Source organism: Leuresthes tenuis, unplaced genomic scaffold (genome assembly GCF_036924035.1).
Source record: "Leuresthes tenuis unplaced genomic scaffold, fLeuTen1.0.hap1 SCAF_3, whole genome shotgun sequence".
In the NCBI taxonomy this organism is placed as follows: Eukaryota; Metazoa; Chordata; class Actinopteri; order Atheriniformes; family Atherinopsidae; genus Leuresthes; species Leuresthes tenuis.
In genome coordinates, this window is record NW_027325357.1 from 8,466,368 (window position 1) to 8,486,728 (window position 20,361).

Consider the following 20,361-nt stretch of genomic DNA (forward strand, 5'->3'; position numbering starts at 1 on the left):
CTTCAGAGCATTGTTATTCTAAGAAATGATGCGACTTTTTAAAAACTTCTATAATGTATTAGATTTTAGCATGTTAGTTTCATCATTCCTTTCCTGCTTTGGAGTTCAGGAACATGGACATTAATAATGACACATGTGTGTATCTGCACTACAACAAAGCAAAACAGAAAAAAACTGAAACTTTCTGATGTGGACTTTAATGCATTGTGACGTCTAACAGTCTCTGCTGTTGAAAAGTGATGCAGTATTTAGAATTTAAGGTGCATCTGAAGTGCAACTCCCTTGTTCTAAAACTCTATTGTTGGTACATTTCAAAGCAATGTAGACACAATTGATGTTAAACTTATCAATTTTCTAAGTGCCAATCTGGGGAACATTTTCAGAGTAGATGTTATCACAGTGATGTCATGGGATGGGAGTCCAGCACACTGCAAGTGCTGAACTTATTAATGACGGTGAGAGCAAGATGGGGCAGATCTAGTAGTAAAAAAACAGTTTATGGAGAGCAAAATCTCATTGTATCTGGTCGCCATAAGTACATAGAAAACAGTGTATTACCCTGATCGTGGTCGACTTTAACAACCTGTAGGGAAGTCTTAATTCTCTTTCATTTACATTGTATACTCTCTGGAACAGATACAAGAATAATATACCACAGATTTAAATATAAATCAGGATTCAGTTCTACTTACATAATTTGGCCAGTAGTCTTAAATGTATCAAGTTTGGTAACCAGCTTTGAGAAACATCCTCATCAAATCCCTGCAGGTGAAGCCAGAGTGGCCAGTGCTGCTGGAAATGGAGTGAGTTTTTATTTATGTCCAGCTGATCTCATGAAGGATTCATCTGCTTAATGATGTGAAAAAAATAGACACGACACAACCATGTGTCCACTGTCATATTGCACCAAAACTAAACAAATGGCCATAATCCTTTTCAAAGATAAGTTAAGAAGATCGAAAAGAGCAACGTAAAGACAAATGGGATCAGCATGTACGAGATTTCAGGTTCTTTAAGACTCTTCAGTGGCCATTACTTTGGAGGTGATAGTGAGGTGCTAACGTGTCCCTGACCTCATACATCCTGTAGGCTGTATGTAACCAGGTTTAGCTGTGTGTTGGGGCTCAAAGATAACCAATAAATAAAGAATCCACATGCTGATAAGTATACAGAACACTGACCGCTGGAAATGAATCTGTTTTAAATTTTATTGCAGAAACTGTTTTCTTAGAGACAACAAGAGGACTAGCTTGAATGTAGGATTCATAACAGGGAGCAGCTGATTCATAACATGGAGCAGCTGAGTGTTAAAGCTGTTAGCCTCTTCTTCCACTGATACATTTCAGTTAATAGTTTTTGCCTTTACACTACAGGCATTACACTAAAGATCTAGCCCCAGGTACAATAAAACAGAAATAAGGATTCTTGATATGCTGGAAATGAGCTGAGAATACAAAGAGAAGAAAAGGAAGTCAGCTTTTTGACTGAATCAGGAGTTTAACTGCACTGTAATTGAATACTTTCACTTTATCTCAAATCTCAGAGCTTAAAGCATTTTAAACGCTGCTTAAATACAGAAAGCCTATTCAAAAAAGAATGAGGCAGTGCACAAAAACCCTCTATATAAAGTGCTAAACTAAGTTTCCTCTCTCATTAACCACTAAATTGGTCTGTAATCGTAAGGTTGTGCACTTAAACCTTTACAAGTATTGCATCTTTGTCAAGGTAATTTCAGTACAGAAGTGTAGAATCTCTGTGAGGACAGTAAAGTTTAAAGTCTCTGTTAATGACTCCATGCAGAGGCAACAATCTTAATAAATACCAATCACAGCCACATCAGGAAGTGAAGTGCAGCACTCTGATAATGCAGCAGCTCTTAATAAGCTAAAAAAAAGGGTGTTTTTCTTTGTCAGTTCAGTATCGAGCACCATGTGTAACAATAATAAAGCCTGATACAGTTTTCTCTTAAACATGTTATGGTGTGATGGAAATCATGTGTAAATGCCAAACCCTCTGTGTCACTCACCAGTGGCACCTTTACAATAAGAAAAGAAACATATATAAACAGATGACACCACATGTCTTTATTCTCTCTGATTATAGTGGTTCACTAAGCAGGTAGTTGGCAGAAACTGTCCATTTCAAAGCAAATAAGGACCCTGCTGTGAACATATTGTACATGGATCCCACCTTATGTGTACACAATAAGCAACACTGTGGTTGGGATATGAATTTGTTCGCTGTGGCACACATCCCCAAGCAGATTAAAACACCCACAATCCTGAGTCAGTGCACACTGAAATTAACTGGAAGCTGCAAGAACACACATCGTGAATATCAATTATTGCTAAAGTGGAGCTGTGAAAATTAGCAGGGCGGTTCTATTGTGGAGGTTAATGGAAACTCAGAAGACGATCCACTGTAGGGTTAATACCAACACTAAGCCACCATGACAATTCTGTCCTTGAGCATCAATAACAACTTAAAAATATGTTTGAGCTCTTATGACTGATAGACAACATGCATGAAACATTGGGTTTATCAAAGAAGAAAATACAAGTAAATACAAATATAAAAAAAAACACATTTAATTTGTCCTCAGCAGGTATTTGTTCTGTTTTGAGAAGCATGTTGTATGTGAATAATATCAGAAAGTGTGACTAAATTCGTGACACCAGTGTCTTCAAGTGTTGCTAATGCTAACTAAATACTGTAAGGGCAAACGTCATATAAATTTCTGACTCAAATTACAGATACATTCCAGGAGGAAATCATGGAAAAATAAAAAGAAGAACTAACAGCATTTAGGAATTTTGATTTAAAAAAGGATGAGTTTGAGCAGGCATTCAAAACCAGCGGTGCATTTATTGCACTAACATGTATATGGGGATAAAAACTTATTAGACTTTCTGAGATGCAGTGAAACTGGTTACTGTGGTTTATTCTGAATTTAAGTATACGCCAACCTGTTCCTTTGTGTTGGAAACAGCAAATTATTCCTGTATGATTCCTCAATTGCCTCTTAAAGTAATTTAAGAAATTATTGACGCTTCTTAAAATTTCTATAATATATTTTTTAAAGAGGTGTCATTCATAACGTTCAATGGGTTTGTGAAAAACAGGTTGACAATAGTTTTATACAATCCAAACAAAACTAAGAAGTGGGTAGAATTCTTTTTATTTCATCCTTTGTCTCCTCAAAGCCATTCACAATTGATGGAAAATTAAATAATCAAGTACTGTAACCCCAGTGAGGTGGTGGAAAGGAGCATTAATCCTTAAGCAAAAACTGAGGTTTTTATAAAATTCAACAAGAAATTAAAATACATTAAAAGTACAGAGGAAATTACACAATTATTCTAAGAGAAATAAACCAGATTTTAACTGTAACAGATTTCCCATTCTTCATATTTAAAAAAATACATCAAGATTTAGATCAGTTCCTATTCCTGAAACACTGCCTTTTGCTTCGACAACAATTCCTGATTTCAGACAGTAGACACATTCCTATTATCTTCACCATCAACAATCTGCCAGGCACCGCTAATCCTAATTAAGGGGGTGGGGCTGAGGATCTAGCTTTTTTGGCTCACCTATTCCGCTAAGAGGAAAATAGAGAAGGAAAGGACATGATTGAGTTAACCACTGCTATAATCACAACATCTTAATGAGAGAAATGAGACGTGATGTGATGTGACGAGGAGACAGTGCATAATAAACTATTCAAATATGAATTGTCTGAATATTTAGTGGAAAACAAATTAGGCATTAAGGGTGAATTTAAATAAGCATTTGGGAGGCAAAATCTATCTCCAAGAAAAGCTTTGTAAAGCAGCCCGAAGCTTGATAAAAACAAAACAAAAGCCTCTGTGTATTTGCATTCTGTTCACATATTTTCATATCTGCTTACAGATCCAGGAGTTGGGAGAAGATAAACCTACCGGTCGAGTTGTTACAGTTGGGGAGGACTGATCAATAGAAACAAAAATATTCAGCTTTCCTGCCTACACTGCAATGTACATCTGGTGCACAGTGCCTGTGTGCATAAACAGCTTCAGGCGTTTGTTAAAATATCTTTGTTGTTGTGGATTTCACCCTTGGCTCTGACTTGCGAAAAAATAAAATCCTGCAGAACACACCTGCACCATCTAAACATCCTTCAGGTCCAGTGGACAAACATCTTCTTTTGTAACATTGTATTTTCTTCACATTTGTTTCACAGGCATTCTTTAATTATTAATAGCGAGAACATTCAAGGGAAGAAAGAGAATCAGAGCAGTGTCTCAAATATTTTCTTCAGCATTTGAAACATAATCAGGGAGGATGTGTCAGAGTGAAAAAAAATAATGTGCAAGGGGAGCTGTCTGCCTTAAAGAGATTCTGACATCTCAGAGCGGAGTGACATTTAAGTCTTTTTGCTCATACAAAACATTGTCTAATGTGGAAAATAATTACTCTTAGAAGCGCAAAGGTGGGAAGGTTAAATCTGGACGAAGGTTATGCTATTCTTTCAGGTATATGAGATAATCTCTATTGGTCTGTATAAAATTTCCTACATTATCTTTAGTGTCAGTCACTGCAACATTTGAGTTATATTAAAGTAAATACTGCACTGAGCTATTCTTGTAATTGTACTCTTGTACAATAAAAATAACTTCCCTGCCTGCTATGACTGGACCACAGGGGTCAATACAATATGCTGTTCATAAAGTTATGACACATCCGAACCAAGCAAAAAGCCAACTGTCGACCTCTCCATAAAAGTACCTCCTACACCGAAGCACAGAAAGCATCCCTCACAGTGTCTCGCTTTGCAAAGCTGCTATCATCCCTCTCATAAAGAAACATCACCACAGATCAAAGCAGCACGGAGGATGAAGATCAGGAGTGCACCCCAAACACACCGACCTCTGCCATGTTACATAGTACACACAGTTTATTGTGCAACCAGTAAACCCAAAGCCTTTCATCCTGCACAGCTGAGAAATCAAGTTGATGAAAAACATGCAATGTGATAATAAGTGGATCATTCAATATATGCAACATTACTGAGACTCAATTTCTTAATTAGAATTTAAATAAATCAATGTTTTTTTAAATGATTTTTTGATTCCGTGCCTTGTGTAACACCCCGAGGACTGACTGAACTGAAAATACAGGAAATAAAACTCGTAACAGTGGGGAAAAAAACGTCTGGCAAGGGCAGATGTCCCTGAGAGCTGCAGGCATGGAAAATATTTGAAGGATGACAGCGAGAAACAATGAACAGCCAGAAGGTAGAAAATGAAAATACAGAACATGTTGAAGTAAACAAAGTGTTTTCCATTAATGCTCATATTCTAAAATGATTCAAATAAAGCAGCAGCTACAAACTTTGTAGGAATTGGATACTGATTTTCGACCTGCGTATTTATTGTAATGCTCAAGACTCAAGCCCCATTTAAACATCCAAGTTTGCCAGTAAAAAATTATAGCTATCATTGATTCAAATACAGTTTATGTTTACATTCACACAGTAAAGCCCTCTCTAACTGTAATAACTATGTAGGTACAAAAGGAGGAAGACGAGTGACTGCACAGCAAGAGGGTGATTAAGTTAACAAATGATCAAACAGTCCTTGTCAGCTGCAGTACATTTCTGATAGGAGCATGAGATTAGAAAACTGTTGTTCTGGACAGCACTGACAGCATATTTCATTGTTTTATATGGACGACTTCTGAGAATATTGATACTGCTTTTTATGAAAATAAGTCACAGCTTTGGATCCAATTTTATTATAGAGGTGAATTTAAAGCTGGAAGAAAAATTGATATTCTGTGGCTGTCATTTGTTTCCTTTCCAAGAATTCTAACTATTAATCAAACATGCTGAAAACAAATCCACTCTGCTAATCAGTTTGAAACTAAAATTAGTGAACAGACTGAGCTTTGCTTTCAAGCTGGAGGCAATCATTAAAGGCATTGTGTCTCTCTGACCCACTGCACGTCTTGCTGCCCTCACTAAATTAGGCCATTGTTTTTGTTGCCCATAATGCAAATGCTGAAAAATAGCAATCAGTGGTCATAGATAATCACTACTGAATAACAAAGCGTGTTTACGAGAGCAGGTGGAATGCAAGAGCAAAGGTCGAGACTCTGGCAAAAATGAGTTACAAGACACAAGACAGAACATTGTTTCATATTGTTTTACTCTTTTAACCCTTATATTTTATTCTCATATTTTCTATTTTTCTTTTCTGTTAATTCTTACTTTGTTAAACTCTTTGGCTTGTCTGAAGAGCGCCATATAGATAAAGATTAATAAAGCTAGTTTTCAAACAAGTGTTTGTGAATGACAAGTTTTAGTTAAAGAACAGCTTTGCCTAAAGAATCCATCACAGCCTCAAAGCTTGCTGTTGCCACAATTATGACAGACTACAGAAAGGTTGAAAATATCTAATCGATTGTCCAAGCATTGCTCCAATCCGTCTTCTGACAGTTTCTTGATGTAAATGCTGTCCCTTGCAGTCATAAGTAACCGTCCAGCTTCTGCAGTGAGGCTGCAGCACACTCCTCCTCACTGTAGTTGTGTTTTCCCCCTCTCTTTGCTCTCTGGGGAGCAGCAAAGCAGTGTTGCTTGTCTTGCTGAGATTTAACAGCAGCATGCTTGCTGCACAGCTGTGTGTGAGGCAGCATGAAACTGAATTATGGCAAAACTGAAACCAACCTTCTTTATTAATTATAACAGTTTCTTTGGGTACCAATGCAGTGTAACTACTAATTTTCTGTAAGTTGTGAGTGGATGACAAAGAAAGTAATGGTTGCAAACATCATAAGAAACAAATCACACTTTAAATATCTATAATGGATCATAGTGCATGTAAATATCTTTTCAAAGTATTCCATTTATAATGGCGATTTGCAGCTTGTCTAGTTAAGCCCGATTTTCAAGAAGTCTCACAGACAAGAGTAAAACTGAGTCAGTGATTTGTCTCTGTCAATTAGAAACCGAGATATCAAAAGATTTCAACATAGTTTATAACAGCATCAGGAAAAGCACGACTCCAAATTTAGCTTTCACGTGGCATCTTAACTGTAGATGTTTGTGGGAATGCAGCTAAATGACGGCAAACCGGTCATCACAGTCATGAGTTCTGACTCATGTATCCTGCAGGCTTGTAAGCGATGCATTGAGGGTCAGGCTCCCTATCCTAAAAATTTCTTCCGTTACGTCTTCATAACACTGGTCTGGAAGTAGCTTCAGCTCTGTCATTTCATTACAACTGATAGGATGAGTTCTTTCTTTTTTTAAAAAAAGCTTTAGATTTACAACCTCTTTGTCAGTATTGCTCATTTATCACTGAACTTTTGAGGATTTTGTAAAGCCTCCATCAGCTTTAAAAAAAATGTTACACCTGGAAGAGACTGTTTTAATTTTCATTGCCTTTACCTTTCACTCATAAATAAAAGAATCTCTGTGACTTGAAACAAAACAAGCTAAACAGTTCAATGTAGAACACAGGTTAAAAAGCAATGCTCATCCGGGGATGAGTATTCATATTGAATAGTGTTATACTGTGTATGTGTGTTTAATCTATTTTAAGAGATCTAAAACCTTAAAACTTTTTGAGAATGAGCTCCTTCAACCTGAAGATCTTTCTGAAAAACTGTTGCACATGTCGACTAAAACTCTTATTTCTCAGTCTCTGCAATTCTAGATACATTAAATCAAGAGAAACTGCTGAGAAGTTAAGCATTTAGCTTTAATTATATATTATCAACCATCTTCCATGTTTATCAATATCTAAAATGAAAATCAAGAAATGATGACGTTCCACTGCATGTACTGAATCAGGATTTATCAGGTTAAAAACGCATATCAGCATCTGACTGTGAATGATGGGTGAATGAGGCAGTTTGTTCCACATTTTTCAAATACGTTTTATCTTTTCCAATGTTCAGAGGTTTTGCTGTGAACAATTACTGCATAGTGAGTATAAAGTCTAATAGACTTATCACCTGCCAAACTGACAGAGCCTAACAGTTAACACTCTTCACTGCCTAGATGAGTAGCTTACTCATTAAGTAAGTGGCCTTTGTTGTGTGATTTTTTGACACTATTTCTTTTTACCTGAGCAGTAGATAACTGAGAGTATTGCTGTGTGCAAACACGAAGCTACAGCATGACTTGCTGCAAGTTTCTTCATTTACTGAGTCTGTAAGAAATCCAGGAAGCTGATAGAAATTATTTAATATATGCTGAGCTAATCAGCTGTCTTCATATTATGTCATTTTATGATTTTACAAAAATTCCAGAGGCAATTGAGGCAAATGACACAGGGAAGTAGGGTTGTTGTGTTGTGTCAAACCTCCAACGTCCAAGCTAGTGATGACAAGTTTAAATCCCGTCCTGGAAAATGTTTTCCACAATCCATTCCCTTTCCTACTTCCTTTTTTGTACTTTGTTCCCACCTGTTAATGGTTGGGGTTAGGAGTCAAATGGACATTTGATTGAGAAAGAAAGAACATGGTACGGTCTGGGTTTTGAAAGAATACATGGTTTGGGTTAGAAAACTATGCATTGTCACAGATTACTCTCATTGGCTGACACTGCCTAACAGAAAATAACGTTGTAATCTCCCAATTTTAAAACCTGGAGTGTGAAACTACTACATACTGGACATGTGGACAAAGGTTCCAGATTGAAATGCCTTTCTAAGCAAATTGAATTATTTGACTGAACACGTAAAGATTCCTGATTGGCAGAAAAGTAAAAGCTACCATCTGTGATACAGTTATACATGCAGTGAAAAACTGGCTATGCTTTTCAGTGTTTTCTTAGTTTTATGTTGATGTGATTTTCTTTCCAAACACTTTGTCCTTGCACATGTGTTATGTATGAGCACTTTCCATTTCTACACGGGTTGTATTTGAATAAAATGACAGCAACAAAAATGATTTCTTGGATAATGGTGTAGCATGATGTACATCACTTAAGCAGCAAAATCATGACTCATCTATTCAAGACGAGTTTGTTTTTATGGTGGCAGCTCTTATCTTGTCATGTATTTCAAGAAGTTAACGTTTATTATCATGTTTAAAATTATAAGAATTTAGAGTAATCACAGCTACATGAAATGACTGTGTTTGCTCCAGATAGGACTTAATGTTTTTCTTGAGGTGGCTTTCATTGCAATACAGAGCCAGAGCCATGGTCTTCATGCTAGGGTAATGGGAGGGATTGTGCTGCCAGCATTGCCCATCAGCCCCAGAGAGCATGATGACTCTTATCATTAAGCTCTCTCCTGTTTTCTGACCTTTCAACAGTTCCCCAGTCATCCATTACTCCATCTTTTCTAACAGAGAAACACTTCACAAGAAACAATTATTTGTGGGTATAACAGGTAATGTCCTGAGAAGCTGCAAAGGATTTCAGTTCAGAGATCCTGCCTAATCAATGAACAACTCTCAAAACGAAGGAGCGGATGTAGGATCAATAGGTATTACCATCACACTAAGTACTTCTCCTCAGGTCTACAGAGTGCTTCTCTACATTTAACCCTTTTATTTTGATTTCAAGGCTGAAAGAAGGAATTTAACTCACTTTCTGCATCAAATACAAATGCATTAAAAACAAAGTTCTGATTGTTCTACTGCTCATCACCAAACAGAAGGCAGATGAGATTATTAACTGCCTGGAAGGGATGTCATGAGAAATAGTACTTTGAAAGACAATAAAAAAAGATTAGACACTAATATAAAAATATTTTGGTATTTTATTTTTATATTATCAAAAGTTAATTGTTTACTTCATATTAACATAATATTGTTACAACACACTTAAAAGAACACTAGATAAGTTTGTGAACCTTAACGCTATGTGCTTCTGACTCATTTTGTAGTATACTGACTTTTATTATTCATGTTCCTGGGCCTGAAGGTGCCCTAGAGTGTATGGGGCGGATATACCGCACTTCACGGCTTTGGTTTCCACTCCTACATGGTTTGTTTTATGGTCACCTGACATTTTTGTGGGCTTTAGATAGCATCTTTGTGGCCTGTGCAACATGACAAGAAATTCATGTGTATGGCTGTACATGTGCAGGGCTCATACAGAGAAGTATTCTTATGTCACTGGCATTACATTCCACAATTGTAGGGGTATCAAAGTGCAAAAAATTTGACAAATTCTCGAGTGTTACTTTAAATTTTACCTTTAATTTTTGATTATTGCAACATCTACATCTTATGCTAACATAGTAATGAAGTGAACTGGGCTCTGTTGATGGGTTACTGTCATTGTCACTGACCATTCAGACTCTCACTGGCTGTTATATACCCTGATTGTCCACAATGAAAGTGAAATGTGCATATTTAGCAGGATCTGTACAGCCATGATAGCCACATTAATGTAAAATTAGGCACGTAGGAATAAACTGGAATTATACTTTAAGGGAAGAGATGAGCATAGCTGATCATCCCTCTAAGTTTATATGAACTCCACTTAGTCGGGTGTCATAAAATAACATGAGAATAAGTCATGCTATGTGTCATTACAACACTTTTTTTAATGTGTGATTATTGTGAAAACATGACACCTTGCAGCTTTCTATCACAAAACAGAATAGTCATAACAGATCAATTCAGACATACTACCCTGTACTTTTACCCTAAGCATTTGCTGAGTCATTTTAATAACGTGAAATTACACACAAAAGGCTTAAAATGTGTATATAGCATGCAAAAGTGTGCCTGAAGTTGATTGCTATTTATACGCAATACCATGAGATCATGTTGCTCCACTCATGTTTCTAAGTCTTGGCTGTTAAATTAATGAATTGCTGCTGCTCGTGTTTCACAGATGGCCAGTAATGCTCCTCTATACCTCCTCATATATTTTGAAATCAGGCTACACATCAGAGTTGATGCTCCTCGGTAAGACATAGGAGGAGATGATTTGGCTGCCTGCAATCACGAAACAGATTATACTTTCATATCCATTAATTTTACAGCTGAGAATATAAATACAAGGGGAGTGGATGAACTCGTGTAAAAATCTAAAAGTGTGATAATGGACTGTATAATATCTTGTACAGGCAAACTGGTAAGTGGAAGAAATTTTGATAATGTGCTCTGTAGCTTCTCTCTGCCGGGGTGCTGCTACTTGCAGGATAATGGATTCCATGTTGAACTCTAGCAGCAAATGCAATTATAGACCAAATCGGTGGAAGAAAAGAGACCGTATACTGTCCCTCTGAAGATCTCTAACCTGTTGTTGGAAGAGTGAAGAGTTGGCTGGTAGGGCATTCATTACATATGCAAAAATATGCATAGTATTACTGTATGAGGGGAATAATCATGTGATACTAAAACATTACAGTCACTTCCCTCTTTTTTTTTTAGTTTTTAACTGGAGGATAAATGTGCTACATTTAGTTGGTATGACCTTGTCTTGTTTTTTCTTTTTTCTTCTTTTCCCCTTTGTGGTTTTTTCTGTTAAACTTCAATGTGAAGTTGGGTTTTATGTAGCCGTCTTGACCAGGACTCCTTGAGAGATGGTAACCCTCTCACATTTCTCTACGGCAAGATAAAAATCTCTTGCTCACTGGTATGAGGAATCCTGTCCCCCCCATGTGATATGGTGGTGACAAAGTCAGATAACAGCAACAGCAATGCTATAGCAAAGCAAAGCCATCGAAGGGATCATAACATGAAAAGGGTGATGATTTTCTGTCAAAATGTAACGTACCAGATCCTTTGCCAGCAAGTGGATAATATGCAGGAAATTAAACTAGCAACTAATATGTTCTAGTGTTGTATTTCCTATGTGAAAATTAATTAACTCAACAAATGTTACTCTATTAGACATGTGAAAATGGCTCTGAATGAACCTATTAGTTTCAGAGGAACCAAGGTCTGTGACTAACAACTGTAGGCTAAAACCCTGTAATTTGTGTTGACACAGACCCTGTGTCTCGCAGGCAGAGCTACACAGATGGTCAATATACTGAAGTCTCCCTGAGACACCTTTTTAAAAGTTGTTTTTATGTAGGTTTATATAATTATGGATAACAACAGGCAAACATGTCAAAACTGGAGTATACTGTGGGTTTACTTAACTACATGAAAAAATATATTTTAGTTCTTCTTCTAATAAGGTTTATCTTAAATTTCCCACTGGGTGTTCCCAGTTTTGTAGTAGAATGAATATAAAGTACAACATGAACACACTCAACCTGCAGTATCTCAATCAAACATTACCCACAAATATCCAGCCTGAGTAAGTGCCACATTTGTGTTCCTCCACACAGCTCCTCACACGCACATTATGGTAGCCTCGCCTGCCATCCTTTACAAACTATATACAGTCACAGCTGATTTATATCCTATCCTGCCTCGTGTATGTTGTAAAAACAGAAGTTAAAACATGCCTCACATGTGCAACCTCAAGTTGTCAAGTGGGCAAAACAATATCTGGATCACATTCTCAAGAGAATGTTCACAGATTAAGGGTGAAAATTGCTTTAACAAATTAATTAAGAATTGTGACTCAGGCCAAGATTTGCATTGTATGCAAATCAAGTAGCATTTGTTTAGTATAGCTATGCAACTTAAAATGTTTTCAAAACCGAGCAGTGACAATAACATTAACAGATGGATCCTAATTTTAATTGCATGTCATTTTGATTTGTGCACCTTACTCACCAGTGTAAAGTGAAAAATGTCTGTATTTAATTTTTTCAGAATTATTACCCTGAAGGAGGAATTTGTATGCAATGGCTTTGGTCCTCATACAGGTACTTTTTCTTCCTCTGACAACATAATGCACATGTGACAGGAAAGTCATATTGTGGCTTGTTTTTCAGCAGCTTGCTTGGAAGCAAAGGATATCCTGCTGTGCAACAGGGGGCATCGATCCTCCTTCAGGGCAGCAGCGGTAGGTTCTTTCAGTATCCAAGGGAGAACTACTTAGTCATTACTGTAAGGTAAAGAGCATTTTTTATTGAGATAGTTCAATGTTTGCTCATACAAAAGCAAACACACAGATGACAGCCTAAAGAGAAAAAATAGGCATGATCCTGACATAAATGGCAGAATGTGGGTGTAAATGTTTTTCCCTCCCTTTCAGTTGTCTTTCATTTATGACATATAGGCTGAACATACCAACATTTTCCTTTCATCACTTTGTCCATTTTGTAAATCAATGCCATCTGACAGAATGAGGCAAACTGTGAGATTTGTTTGATTCAGTGTCATATGAGTCAAACCGAGAATCAAATTGACACTTGTGAATGTGCAGGGAGGCACATGACCATGCCTGTGTGTGTGAGTGTGTGTGTGTGTGTGTGTGTGCGTGTGTGTGTGTGTGAGTGTGTGTTGTGTGTCTAGATGTGTGATTGGAGGTAGGTCACTTGTTGGTCATAAGAACAAACTCATGTTCAGAGACATTTACAACATCTGACAGGCTGTGTCTAACATGATAATGTGTTCAATGCCCCCAATGAATGCAGCATACTTCTTTACATTCATATTCCTGAAAAAAATGACAAGAAACACTCTTGTGCTGCGATGAATTCAAGTATATTTTTTTAACTAAAGTGTTTTCCTTCTAATTCTCATCAATTATTGCAAATGTGCAAATTTTCATAGGATTTCAGATTGATCGTGTTTTTTTACATATATTTGAATGTGTTTTTAGGTTCTTTTTTCATTATCTCATGTTTTCTGTGATTGTGTATTTATGCCGACTACTGTTGCGAATCAAATTGTCCCCGAAAAGCATTAAAAATGATCAAATTCAATACAAATAGTAATGATATAAAGATCCAAATTACAAGAAAGAATATATAATGCCAACCTTGCTCTACATTGCATAAGTCTAACAATAAAAGGCTCAAAAAGTGTACAATTTCTACATGTTCATTTTACGTTTATGTTTTGCGTAATGTGAAAGTTTGGGGGTGCACAAAAATTGTACAACAACTTCCACAATACAAGTCCTCAAGAGCCCCTGGAACTGACTGTGCAAAGAAGAATGCTGCAGTAGTTGCTGAACATAATAATGGGTAACACTGCACATCCTCTACACATCAGAGCAATAAAACAATGGAGTGTGTTCAGTCACAGGCTTCTTCAGCTCCAATGCGCCAAAGAACGTCACAGGAGATTAAATGCCCCCAGCATCAATAGATTTATGCAACATCCGCTTATGACTAACAACTAATAACTCTGGATTAATCACAAATAGTCAGAGAATAGAGAATAGTCATGTTCAGAGAATAGAAAAAGATCACAGCTAGGCTTGAAATATATTCTTTAACCATGACCCTCATGGACGCCGTTTCCTTGGTTACATTTAAACACAACAAATTCTGATAAAACTTGTTATTTCCTGGTTGGGTTCATGGTTAGGACTACAATTTTTTTACCTCACAAATGTTACCTTCATGGATGCCCTGTGTTTTTACATCTCACATGTAGTTGCTCTGACACTAGAGGTCGAATATTCTTCAAACGTAAGCATAAGGAATTGTTGTTTCGGCCTGCATGAAGAAATACCCTATGGGTACATATTTTGGTAGAAGACAGTCTCAAAATTACGACATTTTTAAGAATCCACAAACATTAAATGCCTCCGTTTGTAAATTGTAACATGCCTGCATTTTGCAGTCAGTGAAAATGTCATGAAGAGGTTGTTGCACAATTATAACACATTATTGTAACGAGGTAGGCGGGGGTCAAAAGTTGCATTACACTTTGGACTGTCATGTCAGAGTACTGAGCTCCAGGCTGATCCAACCCAATGTTGTCTAAGGACTTTAGCCTTTTCTAATTTACTTTCATTTACTGTTAATTGGGGTTAGGCATTAAAATGACATAGTTAGGGTTAGGTATTAACAAATGCATACATGGTTAGGGCTAAGAATACTAACACATGATGGTTCCAAAAATGGTTACAGGTTGACATCACATTGCCATAATGATGCCCCAAACTAAAACATTTCCATGTCACAATTTCTGCACCTTTATTATTGCAGTTACATTTTGGAGATGTTGCCAAATGTACAAATTACAATTTTTCGTTGTGAGCCTAAGGAGCAACTAGTCAAAAATTTAAACTGAAATTGAAGATTTTCGAAGAGCATTTTTACAGTGCTTTATCAGTTTGATTTGGTAAATAAAGTCAAATGTGGTTACAAAACTTCCAGACAGACTGGTATGTCTTCCTATCATGTTCAACAGACAAAAGGCAAAAAACAAAAAAAAGATATTGGCTATGAATAATTCAGGAATCCCTCCTGCCAGGCAGTAACAATTGGCACCCTTCCTCTCCCGTTCATCAAAAGCAGATTTAGCGTGTGCCACTTATGGCTCCTGAAAGTCGTAAATTTTCCTATTTATCAAATACATCCTAACCTGTCAATCTGAGTAATTCTTAAACATCAGCATAGGGACAGAGTAGCATTTTATCAGCTTTGCGTTGACATAATTGTGTCCTTGAATATTGTCGCTCATACAGAGCAGCACTGCCAACAGCATCTCTGCATGTATTTACCATGTAATGATGGATATATGTAATTATTTTTCAAAACAGTTCCAATCTACTTACATCAGCCACCATCTTGTGACAAGTAAGGTTTTTTTTTTTTTAAAAAGTTTGTTATTTATATTCAAATAAAATTCAAATATTCAAATACTCGTTACAGCCAATAACGGTTACTGGCCTCATGCATAAAGAATAGATAACATGAGCATAAGCGGAGCATTTGCGCTGGATGTTTTTCGTAACAACCTTTGAATAAATTCAGTTTGCTCACAGTTTAGATTTGTGGAAGCTCGTGAAAAGGCCATACTGCTAAAATACTGCCTGAACAAAGGAGAGACTGCAGACTGAAAGCTTTAAGGATTACTGCAAACACATAATCACAGCCACATAAACGAAAGTCATGTCAATAGAAGGAGAACAGCATATCTACTGCAACATTAACGAAAGGAACAAAAGAAAGATTACAGAAAGTAGGACAAATTTACACCCATTGAAAGAATTCAGTTACATTTTTTATAGATTTGTTTGCTTTCATAGTGGAGAACTGTTACCTCTGAATTCGTGCTTCCACTTTTGTTTAACCAGTGAGTGCCACAGGATGAGAAATGCAAATTATTTGCCTCATTGTTCTGAGAGCAAAGTTGGTGATATATTTTATTACACAATGTTCAGCCATGAGAGTGACCGGGAAGATTACAGTCACATACCTGGAATATCACATTGATTTATTATCTTTTTGTTGTGAGGACAAATTTTTGTTTTGACAGAAGAGAGTAAAAGGTGACAGAAGACAGCATAGTGTGGCGTGGATATGATTCCTGATAGATGAGAAGATATCAATCCATCCGTCTATCTTCTATACCCACTTAATCTAATTCACTGGCACTGGGTGAGAGGCAGGATAAATGGTAACTGGACTGGGCTTTTGTAGCCCTTTTCTAGTCTAGCTGACCAATCCAAACACTTTTACACTACGAGCCACATTCACTCATTCGTACACACACAGTGATGTGGGGTTCAGTGTGCTGCCCAAGGCCCGAGAACACTTCAGTGGTCCGAGGAAGCTGGGAGTCGAGCCACTGACTTTCTGATTGGCAGAAGACTGCTCTTCATCTTCAGCTACAGGTGACCCATCCAGGGTGTACCCATCCATCACAGGTCCACACAGAAACAGACGAGACAGACAATATACTTCATATTTGTGACGTGGCTTGTATGTGAATTTAGTTGAAATGTTGAAATAAATATTAGTTTTGTAGCTTTGTTCTTGATTTATATTCAGTGTCACTGTTTTAGATGTTTCAGTTTAATTACAGGAATCTATGATCCTTTTAACAAATATTCAAGACACAGAGCTTTGGTGAGAATAAAGAATCACTTATTTTATGGAGGTTATTGTGAACAAGAGTCGAGCGTAGACTAATCCAATAACTCAAGGGGCATTCAAAAACTTAACCCAGTGGAATAATCTTCATTACAGAGGTAAAAGTGGCTTTTATTGACCAAGAGCTTTTAACAATATCCCTCTAACCAATCCGCTCTGCTGACTGCATCTCTCTGGTTCTGTGGGCAAAGTTTAATGCAGCTGGGATGATCAGCGCTGTTTACTTTCATCTGTGTCTGAGGTTACTGCAACTGACTTTCTTTCACAGAACCCAAAGCATGAAGCAACAAACCACACTGACCTCCACACTGTGCTCAGTACTAAACGCATCTCTTAACATCCAAATATCTAGAGGCCTTTTACAGGAGTAGCTTGTTTTCATCGTCAAACTAAAAGATGCCAAAAAGAGGCAAAGTTTCCCTTGAGTGAAGAAGAAAATGCATTTAGGCTACACCAGAAAAGGAGAGAAAGGAAAGAAATCTCCTATTTGAAGAGCCATACACTGATAATCGATTCTCAAATATTCCTACAATCGATTAGTCTTTTTAACAAATACTGACAAATAAAAACTGCACTGACCAGGGTGGGGCTTATTTATCTTCCAACGCCAAGGGAAAACTGGTTACTAAATGACACACTTGCATTTAATTACTTTTCCGTACAAATACAACTGAGGAGGTTATCATTAAGATGAAGACAGACACATGTTCCCCTTACAGACCAAGGAAGAAAATTAGATTAATACTGACCCGGCTGTTCTTTCTTCATGTACTGATGCGACAAAGCAACAATTTGAAAACTGCTTAAACTACTGACTTACAGTCCTGTGAAAAACTAAGTACATTCTCTTTCAAATGTTCATGCATCAAGAAATAACTCAAAAACATTTGGTCCATGCCAGGTCTTAAGATGAGGTAAATTCAGCCCTTAGATAAACAACAACAAATGACATATTACACTGTCACTATTCATTTAACAAATCTCTAAACCAAAATACATTAGTAGTGTAAAAAACTAAGTACATCTCATGTTTTAATATCTTGTAGAACCACCTTTAGCAGCAATAAGTTGAAGTAATCGTTTTCTGCGTGATGTTATCAGTTTTTCATATCATTGAAGAGGAATTTTGATCCATTCCTCTTTACAGTATCGCTTCAATTCATTGAGGTTTGCAGACATTCGATTATGCATAGCTCTAATCAGGTCCTGCAACAGAATTTAAAACAGGTTTAGCTGCATGATTTGACTCAACAATATTTTGGTATGCAGAGGAGCTCATGATCCTGCAAGATGACTGCAAGATGCTCAAGTCATGTTGCTGCTAAACAAGCCCAAACCATCATCCCTCCACCACAATGTTTGACAGGTGGCTGTGCTGCCATGTTCTTTTTAGAGAAAAGGGGTTTTCTCCTGCAACCCTTCCAAACAAACCATGCTTGCCCTTGACATTAACTTAAATGTTGAATAGCTTGATGTAGCTCTTGGGTTTTTAGCAGTTTCTCAGAGCATTGCATGGTCTGACCTTAAGACTATTTTCCCTTCCTCTTTCTCTCTGTAGAATGATGGACTCCAAGTTATTTGGCAATTGCCTTATTACCCTCCCCATATTGATTGGCGGCAACAACTGCTTCTCTTAAGATGATTGCTGATGTCTTTCCTCCTGGGCATTGTATTAACACACACCTGAATTATCCAGTCAAGCGCTGAAAGTTGTTGCTAATCAGTTAACCAAGTGCAGTTGATCCACAACACCTGACTTACCTTTTTGAATTCTCTGATACCAGTAAGGGTTGACTTAGTTTTTCCACACACTCCTTCTAGATGTTAGCTTTGTTTTTGTTGAGTTAAAAATTGAAGTGGAAATATGTGTTATTGCTCATCTGAGATTGTTTTTGTAAGAACCTAGTAAGGAAGAAATAATTTATTTTGTTGTTGTTTTGTAAAACCTCTAAAACCAGCAAGGATGTACTTTCTTTTTCACATGATTGCAGCCTAAAGGCCTGTTTATGGTCACACATTCATGCCAATTTGCATAGATCCCCCCCCCCCCAAAAAATGAAGGACTATGGTTATACAAACAACACCAAGGCAACGGAGACATTCATGCATGCAGTCCATCAACAGTGTTTTGCCTCTTGGCGATGACACAATGTGAAGGCTGAATGTTGATTGAACGAAGGGATGCCTCAAATCATATAATCGTCTTATCTGAGTTCACTACAAAGTTTACAAGCAGTGTTTGAGAGTGCTGATGCAACAGGCTTGCCATCACTGCAAAGACTTTGTTCTTCCAGAGTCACAACTACATTTTCAGTGGCAGAGGGAATTTCTTCAGTTGCCCATATTCTCACAGAAGCACTGCAACAGCTTTTTACAGGCTGGTGAGTGCCTTGAGATGCAACACTACACTATGATTGTAAAACTACTTCACATTTCCCCACATATGTTCACAGTAAGTATGATTAAAAGATGAAAATGAATGAGCAAAAGCTCTAAAGTGAGCAAGTTGTCCCTCTAATTAGATAGCAACAATACACTGAAGAAGAGAATGTGAGTTTTCAAGTAAAAACAAAAAATCTGCAATATTTGTAAGCTTCAATGCAGCAAGTTGAGTTCCAATCCACTGAAATGATGGAAAACATATCTCATAATAAAACAGCTCACTTAAAACTACAAAAGAATGGTTTTGAAAACGGTTTGGTAAATTAATCAGGGTTGCTTAAATATGCTTAAATATTTAAATGGGAGGGGGGGTCACTTCTGGGAAATGTGAGTCATGTATTGAAAAAGCATGCATTGCTAACATTAAATTCTGGAAAATAAAAGCCTACTGCAGTAATAGAAAGTGAGTGACACTGCAAATGCAGCATTGTTGAAGGGACTGAGCTATGTTGGCAGTTTTCAGAGCCACAGCACGCATCTAATTTAAGACTATTCGTATAAATTCCTACGTTAATTTGCTTTAGACCACGTAGAACAGGGCGAAAGCGAAAGCTACCAATCAACAAATAAAATAATCACCATCTGTGCTGCAAAGACTTTAGTAAAAAGTTATATTCGCTTACCTCTTCTCAGAATTATGAGAGGAGCTCCGTCCGGACGAGGTTGCTCGCTGCTACGATTAAGATAAACGAAACAAAGGCTGGGCTGTGTTTTAATACTGCATAAAGCTGAATGGGGATATTACTGTTGTTCAGGTGTAAAAGCGGATCTAAAAAGCAGATGTGAGCAGCTGCTCATGATCAGCGGTCAGCTGAAAGCTGCGGAGCTGATACTCCCCGATCATCTTCTGATGCTCAAGTCTCTATTTTCCTTTCTTTTAAATCGCACATGCTGCCACCGTCATGTAACCACTCCCCGCCGTCCAATTTGCTCTCTTCTACTCTACTCCTCCAACCACACTTACTAAATAATGCTGCAGCTTACCGTGCAGCCCTTAACAGCCCTACAG

The 20,361-nt window shown here is 37.3% G+C and overlaps 1 protein-coding gene across 1 annotated transcript in view; it reads right to left on the bottom strand.

Moving 5' to 3' along the window:
* rap1gapb (RAP1 GTPase activating protein b) overlaps positions 1–20,011 on the bottom strand; it is a 106,885-nt gene extending 86,874 nt beyond the window's left edge. The window contains exon 1 of the mRNA XM_072381660.1: positions 19,976–20,011. The gene's annotated coding sequence lies outside the window, so the exon portion shown is untranslated. The remainder of the gene's footprint in view (positions 1–19,975) is intronic.
* Between the last annotated feature and the right edge of the window lie 350 nt (positions 20,012–20,361).